Below are 11771 nucleotides of genomic sequence, written 5' to 3' on the forward strand. Positions count from 1 at the left end.
TGAATTGGGCTCTCAGTTACCAGTTCTACGACTACTGATCTTGTATTTCCCTCATGTCTGCATGCCGAGTCTCTCCATTTCATGGTTCTGAACATTATTCTGCCCACAGGCAAGTGTACTAATGTGGATCTTACCTGACTGTTCATTGAAACCTGTTTCATACTCAGAAATTAAATCTCCCATGTACTGAACTCAGACACATCTCATCTAATGTGGACAGCTGTAGTTCACTTCCTGGAGACCCTTAGCTAATATGGAAAAGCCCCAAGATAAGCAACCCTGGAGAGCAGACCTCCGAGATGGTGGTCTAGATCAGATAAGTCAGGATGTAACACTCTCTTTCACTCTGTGAAATAAGCCACAATTTATCTGGGAAATAAGGAGATTAAGGGCTTATTTATCTCAGAGGTTATAAATTAAGTAATTTAAATTGAGAGAGAAATGAGGACTTGAAAAAGCAGGTGTCAAGCACTGGGGGGCCAGTGGCTTCCTGAGTGAGTTCCAGAAGCAGTGGGTGTTCACTGTGGCAATGGGCCCCAAAGAGGATTAACATTCAAGGCAATCATAAAGACTAGGTAAGTGAGTCACCAAAGATTCTACAGACTCATAGCAGGTGAAGCTGTAGTTTACCAGAAAATTGTAAAATGACCTCCTACGACTCACAAAATCATAGATTGATTTGGGTTGGAAGGGACCTTACAGATCATTTAGTTCTAGTACCCTGCCATGGGCAGGGACACTTTCCACTAGACCAGGTTGTTCAGAGCCCCACCCAACCTGGAACACTTCCAGGGATGGGGAGACCAAAATTTCTGTGGGCAGCCTGTTTCAGTGCTGCACGTACCTCATAGTAAAGAATTTCTCCCTTATATCCAATCCAAGCCTTTCCTTTTTCAGTTTGAAGCCATTCTTCCTTGTTCTGTCACTACATGCCCTTGCAACAAGTCCTTCTCCAGCAGTCCTATGACACCCCTTAGATACTAGAAGGTGCTGTAAAGTCTCCAAGCCTTCTTTATCACTAAGGTGTTCAAATGAAAAGGGTTTCCTAAAGTCAGAGACTGGTGTGCAGGGAGGGAATTACAACACAGACAACCCTTTAAAAAAATGTTTACATTAAGTCAAATCCTAAATTCACAACAAACCCTCATTGATACACAGATGTGATAATTTTACAGAAATTAATTTATCTGAGTTAAGAGTGTGCTTTTCACTTAACATCCATCTCTATGACAGTGCTTCTCATTACCATATTTGTACAAACCCCCAAGATCTTATAATCCTATTTGTTCCAAGAAAACAATTCTCAAGGTCTGGAAGACTGTACTAACATACTTACTTGATGGATTTTTTTGCAGGTGAAGAGGTCTTTATTCATTTCCTTGTTTTTGCAAACACTGAATGTCTGGTAGTTTCTAATGAAATCTATGAGATATTGTCTGTTTACCAGCTTTAGAAAATAAGTCTAGAATTTTAGTTAATTTGCTTAATTTTGTATTTCAAAATTAGGCTACATATCTGTGTAACAAACGTTTATACCATTCAACACAGTTCTAGGCTTCTTTTTCATTAGTATCATTATTTAATTTTAAACAATTCCTTCTCTTTCTAAAAATCTTCCAATTTTATCAGTATTCACAGTCAGCACAAGTTTCAATACAAATGGTAATAAAATAAAATAATACCTTTCACAAAACAAAGTAGTTGAGGCAGTTCCCCTAAAGTTATTATTGTATTCCATCATATTTATGAAGATACAGTACACTTATGAAATATAATACAAACAAAGAGGCAGTTAACAACAAACAAAATAGCTCATTTTATGCTTAGCATGACAGTTTCATTACTGCCCTACACAAATTTCATAGTTGTAATAAGATCTGTAGTAAATGTGAGCTATTTTGAGACAAGAAACACAGCATGCCTGACTTCTGTGTAGCTCTGCAAGTTTTGATTTTATGAATCATAATATCTTAACTTGAAATTTGCATAAAAATAATGCTAAAATATAGAACGGAATTGTAGGATTCGAGTTCATCTCATTTAGGCATGCTAAATTCCTGAATCTTAAGACTAGAATCAGTCCTCTGAAATAAGTTGGAGAGAGGGAGAGAGAGAGAAAGAGAGGGAAAGGGATAGGGAGAGGGAGAGGGAGGTATTTCTGAAGGGTTCAGAGAGAGATTTGGTCTGTTCAAGCCTAGGCATTTAGGTGAGGTACAGTGGCTCCTACTCCAACCAGTCAGGCACTATAACTGGGAACATTATTGCTGTGCAGCTGGCAATAATGGCCTGCTTTACATAATTGCTGTGTTTATGCAGAGTCAATTGGTCCAATAAAGGCAACCCATCCTCATACATAAAAAATTTGAAATATATATTAGATTTTTGTATGACATCTTCATGTGTTGTAGCCTCTTAGGAGTCTCAGCAAATGGAGAATCCATAATGGTTCCATGAAAACCTTTCCAGCACTTTTTTGTCAGACTAATATAATGTATTGTCTTCTACATAAGGTTATATATATGTAAGGTTAATGAACCCTATAAAATATTAAAGCTGTTCCATTATTCTCGATCCATAATATATGTATACATAAATGTATTCTGTGTTGGGACTAAGCAGAAAGGGCATGGTCCAGCTTATAGAGATTATTTATCAGTTTGAAATTGTGGTTGCTATATGAAGCTTTCTGATAAAAACATCATTTCCTTCTAATGGCAAATATGGTGACTCAGTCTTTTTCATTGTGCTTAACTACAAGACTGGTGGAATCAAAACTCCAATCCTGCATTTATAAATTAAACAAGATACAAATGCTTCCTGTTACACACTGATAAAGCTTTAGGCTAGATGTGTTTTGGCCCATGCCATGTGAAACCCTTCTGAAATATCTGCTGGCATACTTCAGGAGTTAGTCTGGATAAAAGACACATGCAGAGATGAGGCAGCTTCAATATGGCCACATTTTGGAAAGACAGGCAATGGAAATGCCAGATACAGTGCCAGCTAGCTTATGTGTCAGAGCAGTGCCCTGTGCAGTTTCAGCTTTTCAGCCTGTTATCTGATATGTTTTGCCTTTCTTGGGGAGTGGGGAGTATTTGAAAAGCATAGCCCAGATGTCAGTGCCCTGGATTTGGACTCCTTGGAGAGAAATTCACACTCACACCAGTTTCCTCTTTTTTTTTTTTTTTTTTTTTTTTTTTAACAAAGTTGATTAAAGTCACATACTTTTCTTGTGCCATAGGCCTTTCATAATAAAATGGGGAATTATTCCCTTATTTGACATCTCTGTATCTCTCAAGACAGATACCCATTACTGACTGAAAGGAGGAAGCCCTGTGAGCTGTCACCTGTACAATGAGGCAAATTATTTTTCAAGGTACAAATTTATCAAAAAGCTGCAACAGTGGGAATTTCATTCTCTGGGGCAATTTTAGTGGCTGTTGCTTGTATTAAAATTAGAGTCCAAAAATAACTAATGCTTTATTATGGATGATTAACCTGCTATAACTAAAAAAAAAAGGCAGACAAGATTTTCCACAGAAATAATTGTGATTCAAAGTGGTGAAGTGGAAAACATTCTAAAGGAAAACTTGCAGCTCTGGGAGAAAACTTTTGTTCCCATTACACTGCAATACCCCTTATGATTTCTAAGTATAAAACCAATGGGACTCTGTGGGCTGAATTATTTTTCTTTTCTCATTAAGTCTGAATTTTAATAGTGGGTTTTTTCTCCTGTTCTTTTATTGAGGGAATTATTTGGAGTTGTACATTGCTTTCAGATTCATTTGACTTGGGAGTACAAGCCCACCAAACCAGAAAAGTTTATAAGCTTGTCACAAGCACTTGTGAACAGAAGCCACCAAACATTTGTCTATGCGATACTCATTGTGACTGCAGCATCACACAGGACAATGATAAACCTTAAAACTCTCAAAACCACCAGCAATGACAGAATCATATTTCAGATCTGCCTTAGAGAATTCACCTAGGGATTTGCAGCACATCCTGAGATTGAGCACTGTATGTAATGGAAGGGTTAGAATGCATGGAGCTCACGATTGTTAATGGCACAGTTGAGAGCCTCTGGGTAAGAATCAAGGAACAAACAAACAAAGTGGATGTCATCATAGGAGTCTACTACAGACTTCCTAGCCAGGAAAATCACAACAATGAATTATTCTTTAAAGAACAGAGGGACACTTCCAAGTCAACTGCCTTTGTACAGCTAGCACAACCTGGGCCAGAAAACTTAAAAAAACCTAAATGATAACTGCATGGAACAGTTCCTATGGAAGGCAACTCAGAAAGATGCCCTCCTTAATCTGCTGCTTGTCCACAGAGTGGAGATTGGCAGCTGCCTTGGCCACAGCAACCACAAAGTGATCAAGATTAAAATCTCTGTTGACAGGACAAAAAGTGCCAGCAAAACCTCAGCTCTGGACATAAGGACAGCAGACTTCGGGCTGCTCAGAGATCTAGTGATTAAGATCCCCTGGAAAAATGTTTTTGCTGGTGCTGGGGTCCATCAGTGTGGGTCAGTTTTTAAACATCAACATGTAAGGGCACAGGAGCAGAAGCTCCAAAATGTCAAAAGCCAAGCAGATGAAGCAGAAGGCTGGATTGGCTGAACAGGGGGATCTTTTCTTGGAAATAAGGCAAAAAAGGAAAGTGTATGTCCAGTGGGAGTGAGGTCAGAGGAAGAATACTGAGATGCTTTTTGCCACTGTAGGAAGAAAATTCATACAGCCAAAACTCAACTGGAGTTGAAGCTGGCAAGAAATGTAGGGGACAATAAAAATATTTTTTTTAAAGTTCATTAATGGCAAAAGGCTGTGTAGAAATAACATTGTCCTGTTAATGGATTAGGATGGTCACCTCACAAACAGGGACAGAGACAATGCAGAGGTTTTTAATGCATTCTTTGCCTCTGTCTTCAACACGGATGACAGACCAAGGGGATTTCAGTGCTCTGGGCTGGAGGACCATGACGGTGACAATGATCAACTCCCAGTTGACCCTGAACTTGTGTGGGATCTGCTGCTCCAGCTGGATCCCTACAAATCTATGGGACTGATGGGATTAATCTGAGAATTTTCAAGGAGCTGTCTGATGTCATGGCAAAGCCTCTTTCAAGGATTTTTGAGAAGTCTTGGGAATCTAGAGAGTTGCCAGCTGAGTGGAAGGTGGTGAACATTGTCCCAGTTTTCAAGAAGGGCAAGAAGGACCCCAGAAGCTACAGGCCTGTCCATCTGACTTCAGTGCCTGGTAAAGCTATGGAGACAATTATTATGGGATGTATTGAAAAACACTTGGAGAACAGTGCAGTCATTGGTTACAGCCAGCATGGCTTCATGAGAGAATAGTCCAGCTTATCAAACCTGATTTCCTTTTATGACAAGGTAACCCCACTAGCTGATCACAGGAAGCCAGTTGATGTAACAATTTTGGACTTCAGGAAAGCTTCTGATAATTTCTCTGGTAGTATCCTTCTGGACATAATGTCCAGCATAGATCTGGATAAACACAGTGTATTCTGGATTTGCTACTAAAGTGAGGCACACCACCATTCTTTAAAGATCGAAGAGGAAGTTTCCATCAGCAGTTCAGTATAAACTATATAACTTATTATAAACTTATTATAACTAAATACAGAACCCTTCTGAAAGTGTTCACAACTTCAAACACACTGGCAACATAACTCCATTGACTGCAGGGAACTCAGCATACATTTGGGATGAATTTGGTCCTAGGAGTTTAAAGCTTGAAGGAAAATCTAAAGGAACCAAGGGAAATCAAGAATATTGAATGAATTCCTGTTGCATATGTATTCTTTTATTGAATTGTCTCCTCCAGGGTTTATTATGGATGTATAATTTTTTGTTAGAAAAATGTGTTCAAGATTTTTTTTCTTTTAAAGACAAAGAAAGGGCCATACCACGAGGGATTATAAAATTATCATATATATTAACCTGCTGTTGAGACAGAAATTTCAGCCAAGTTTATAAGATGGTTAAGTAGTAGTCATCTCTACCCACTGAATTTGAAATGTTTTAGGCTTCAGTGATTATGGGTGCCTCAGGCTGTAAAATGTTCTGCCACATTCACATACATCTCACATCTTTCCTTGCAGGCTTGTATTCTTGGGGGATGTTAGGAGATAACAGCAACCCATCAACAAGTCCTACCAGTAGCGGCCAAAAATCTGCTGCTGACAATTGCCATGACCAACTAATCAATCTCAAAATTAGGTTGGCTGTTTTTTTACCAGCTAAACCAGACACAATTACATCACTGAGAAGACAACAGAGAAAAACAGCCTGTAATCCTTTCATAAAAAAAATTTTAAAAAAATAGTTAAATTTTAATTTTCTCTTCCAAATAAATGTCCGGTGCTCCTATACAGACACTTCAATACATAGGTATGGAAACAAGAATGAAAGCAAGCATCTGACTCATAAATCTGGCTTGATGAATGGATTTAAAAGTGCCAAATATGAAATATGTATCCTTAAGACAGAGTGTAATTAGAACCCAATACTGAGAATGCTGCTAACACCAGATGTTGTTCTGTTTAACATGGACTGTAATACCTAAGTTTTTTCCATTAACTTGCAGGGACCCTATCTAATTAATAACCCTATCTAAGCAGATTGAGCTTTTAATTAAGGCAGAACAGTGCTTGCAAGGCATTGATCTAGTAAGGTATTCAATCAAACACACGTTGCTGCTTTGGTGGCCTTTGGGGAGAATTGTCTCCAAGTTGAAGTTACTTAGGAGAATGGAGCCAGATTTTGTCTGTGATCAGTAGATGCTGCAATAATATAAATAAAATAATCACAAACTACTTTCAAAATCATCAATAAGGATAGATAGCCTAATAGTTTTACTAGGTCCACTGCGATGCAGAAACTAGCTGCTCATGATTCAGATGGGTGCACTCTCTCCTGGGTGAAAAATTTGCTGGAAGGATGAGACCAGAGAGGGGTGGTGAGTGGAGTTAAAACCATTTGGTGGCAGGCCACTAATGGTATTGCCCAGGGTTCAGTATTGGAACTGGTCCTGTTTAACATCTCTATCCAAGACTTGGATGAAAACTCAGTAAGTTTGCAGCTGGCACCGACTTAGGAGGGAGCGTTGATCTGCTGGGGGGTATGAGCACTCAACAGAAGGATCTGGACAGGCTGGATGGTTGGGCTGAGGAAAACTGGATGAGGTTCAATAAGGTGAAGTGCTCTTCGATTGCAACAACCCCAGGCAGCTCTACAGGCTGGGGACAAAATGTCTGGAAAGCTGCCCTTTAGAAAGGGACTTGCAGATCCTGGTTGACCACTGGCTGAATATGAGCCAGCAATGTCCCCAGGTGGCCAAGAAGGCCAATGGCATCCCGGCCTGTATGAAGAATAGTGTGACCAGCAGGACTGGGGAAGTGATTGTTCCTCTGTACTCAGCACTGGTGAGACCGCACCTTAAATCCTATACAGTTTTGGGCCCTCTGCTACAAAAAAGGTTATTGAAGTTATGGAGCATGTCCAGAGAAGGGCAAAGAAGCTGGGAAAGGGTCTAGAAAACATGTCCTATGAGGAATGGATAAGGGAACTTGGGTTGTCTAGCCTGGAGAAAAGGAGGCCTAGGGGACTTCAGTACTCTCTACAGCTGCCTGAAAGGAGGCTGTAGTGAGGTGAGGGTCAGTCTCTTCTGTCATGTCTCAAGTGAAAAGATGAGAGGAAATGGCCTTAAGCTGCATATGGGGAGGTTCAGATTTGACACTAGAAAAAAAAATTCACTGAAAGAGTGGTTAGGCACTGGAATAAGTTGCCCAGGGAGGTTGTGGAGTCACCATCTCTGGAAGTGTTCAAGAGATGTCTGAGTGTGGCACTTGGAGATGTGTTTTAGGGATGATTATGGTGGTGCTGGGTTGATGGTTGGACTAGATGATCTTGAAGGTCTCTTCCAAACTTGATGGTTCTCTGCTTATGTGATTCTGTGTTTTATTTTTTGATCATTACTGTAGACTCTTGAATATACCATTTTTTTGTATTCAGACTTGATCTCTGTCACCCAGCATCTACCTGGAGTGCAGCAAACTTTCCATGCCTGTTTTACCATCATCCACCCAGTTCACTATAGTTTTTCATTGATAATTGCTTCCCAGCTGCATACTCCTTTTCTTCCTCCATCCTAGCACATAGTCCCTATCTTCAGTAACTTTGCCAGTGTTCCCAGCTCTTTGGACCCATGTACTTTCTACAGTACTTCTGCAAGAGGGAGGGCTGAGGTAGAAGTTTTGCTTTTCAGTTTTTCCACTTAAGCTGACTTAATAAATGTATCTGCTCTCCATTTGAGTGACCTGAGCAGCATCTATATAGCACAATATACAGTAGTCCAGTAAGAGTTTGAGGAGTATCTTGTTAATTGAGTGGAGGGCATCTTAATTGAATCTAAAAATGTATGGAGAGTATGTTTTAAAATTTAGTAATTTGACCAAATATGAACAGCTTTAAAACCATGATTCATATTTCTGAATTCTAAAAATCCTCTACCTATCATTTATCACGGCCCTGTTGCTTGAAGGCACAAGGATTTTTAAAAGAAATGGGGATATTTTCTGCCAAGATGCTGGCTTGATCAAATTATTGAATAAGCCCTGTAAAAAATGTAGAAATTAAACAGCTCCTTTGTGTGCCAATACTTTATTAGTTATCACAGATTAACAGATGCTATAAATCCTGTGTAGACTTCTAGGACTCTCATTGTCATCAACCAGTTTCACCCCTTTTAGAAACAGCATGTGCTCATCCCGGCATTCATGAGCAAAATATATACACTGGCCTAGTATCTCTGCTAATAATGATGGGAAAAAAAGTATTAGTCCTTTTCAGAATAACATTTTAGGAGGAAAAAGTTACCTTATTTTTTTTGTTGTTTTTGACTGAGCTTACATTTTGAATATTATACTATTTGTTCTGTGTCTCAAGAAAAGTTTAAAAAGCTAAGCATCCTGTATAACATGAATATGGGCTTGATATAACAGAATTGAGCCAGATCCAATAGACAAAGCTCCTGCAGGAAAGATAAATTAAAACCAGTTTCAAATTAGAGATTAATGGCATACTGCTTGTATTTGAATTTATATAACCCTTACAAAGTCTAGTTCAGTTATTTTCAGTCTACCTTTAATCTTATCGAGGGGTAATGTTTTTGCCTTAATGCTTACACTCCTCAAATGCTGTACAACAATTTTAAACCATTCATAATCCTTATATAACCTATAACAACACTAAGGACTCATACCATGTCAAACCTGATGTACCTGATAACATTTCCAATTGAATGAGAACTCCTCGTGTCACAGAAATTTAATTAAGTCTATATAGCATGTAGATTATTCTAACAGAAAATAGAACAAAAAGATGAGAGATGGAGAAGAGACAGTACAGTCTACATAAGATAAGAGACACAGATTTTGATGTCCATCCTGGAGATTTATTATGAGTACCACTTTGCAAACAAAGCTGCTTCCATTGCATACTAGGAATAAAAGGAGTTGAAAGGGCCCTCAGTTTTATACTGAAAAAAAGTACTGTAATAATTACTAAGCAATTATACCATGAATCTGTGCATTCCTCTTTAGATTGGTTCCTAAATGCAAAGTTTTGCCACCTTTGCTTACCCTAATAATTTTCAGTCCTCTGTAGGAAGAATATGAATTCTAATGAAACACTTAGAAAAAACAATGAATAAATCATTGAGTTAATCCCCCTTGATAATGCATGTGCTGAAAAACTTAATTCCTAATTTCCATTGACACACACACAAAAAATGAAATTTTCTTTTCATTAAAACTAAAATAGCAGATATGAGGTGTTTTTATTAAAATTGATGGCAAGCAATAAGTTTTTAAAAGCTTCTAATACCATATAAGGTATGCAAGGTATGAGCAAATCATCCCCATGGGATTGAGTTGTGATGCTAGTTTACCAGTCATTGTTAGTGATTAAGGTTTTATTTTCTCCCTTATATTAAAAAGTGAGAAAGGAAATGGCAGCAGTAACACAACAGCTCAGGCCTTATTATCATGTTCTTTGTTCATGAAACCTACTGAATGTCATTGACAGTCATAAATATCCAGAGGCAAGTGTAAAAGTAGAAAGGGAAAAACCTTACCTTTCAAATTATCTAAAGAATACAGCAGAAGAAACGGTTCTTTTAATTTTTGTTTGTTGTGTTCATGCTGAATATTAAACCTTTCTATTTTACAGACACCAAATCCCCTCATCCAAAAAAACCCCCAAAACTAAGATACATATTTGCACTGGGGTGTATGAATAAATCCATATAAAAATCAATCACAGAATCAACCACAGAATCATACAGTTCCAGCTTAAAAGGGACCTCAAGGAAATAAATAAAGCTCTAAAAAAAACCTCCCAGTTTTACCAACATTATGTAGGGACTTGAAAGTCTAATTTGAGCTTCAGCATGTTTGTATACAGGTCATACGTACATAAATAGAAGGAATGATGCTAGAGAAAATGTAAGGCTACATTAAAAAGGATTCAAGTGTTGAAACAGCTCTCAAAATCTTCCCTGGACATGTCATACCTATCATTTTACCAAAATATTAACTGCCATCTAAATTTTAATTTTCTTACATTTTTAGATACAGAAAACCAACTTTGGTGCTTTGAACCTTGTGTAACCATCAGGATATTGTCTGTTCTGATATGTTACATAAGCTGAAGGCTGTAGATATACTTAAGCAGTATCATACTGCTTTGAACAAGTCAAGACTTAAAAGGTGAAGGAGCAGAGCTCCACTTTCTAGCTAAAGATATGGAAAATGTGGTAGGGGAAAGAAAAGTATAAAACAAAGCATTTACAAGAATATGTGGAATAAAAACATCTCAATTCCACTTCCTTCTTATGTAAAGTCTTTATTCCAGGGTAATATAATCAAGATGACAGAGTTGGCTAGTGGCAGGGTTCTGAAAGAACTCCAGATTCCTTATTTCCACTTGATTTCCTCCCTGTTGAAACACATTGCATCTTCTTCAGAAGAGTAACTGTATCATGAGGAAGCAGAACTTCCAGAGGCAGAACTTCCTGTCAGTTCAGCAAGATGCTTCACACCTCACACTCTGATGAGCAGATCAACATAAAGAAACATAAATTGAACATAGAATACATGCCAGCTCATTCTATCCTATCTAAAAGTATGTCCTAATAAATTACCCATATTTGAAATGAAGGTTTAATGAAATGAAGTATAAAATACAAACAGATCTCCATGTCTCTGGCAAAATGAATCCTTACTGCTTTATTCCATAATGGTCATTAAAATACTTTCAAGAATCTTTAGAAGCATATTTTAAATTATTCCCTTAAGCCTACTCAGATCTGCCTTATGATGAATGTGGGAGGTTGAGTGAGAGCAGCTTATATGCCAAGGAGCAGGAAAAACAAAATGACAAAGGACAGATTTAATAATAGGAAAGAGGGTGTTAGCTACACATTCTTATGGTTTCTTTTCCCTAAGTATGCCTCATGGCCCTGTTTTTATTTCCTTACCCTATAGCCAAACAGACATTTTGGCAAAGAAAGGAGCCTACTGGTTATTTGTATTGTCTTTTGTATATTTACTGGTGTCTTTATCTCTTTAAATGTCAGTTACAGAATCAGCCAAAGCACTTTACTAAACACAGTATTTTTAGGATGCTTGTCATCTGAGTTCCAAAACAGAGTAAATTCAATAACTGAAATGTAAAAAAGCA

This window comes from Aphelocoma coerulescens, chromosome 1A, assembly GCF_041296385.1.
Source record: "Aphelocoma coerulescens isolate FSJ_1873_10779 chromosome 1A, UR_Acoe_1.0, whole genome shotgun sequence".
NCBI classification, from domain to species: Eukaryota; Metazoa; Chordata; class Aves; order Passeriformes; family Corvidae; genus Aphelocoma; species Aphelocoma coerulescens.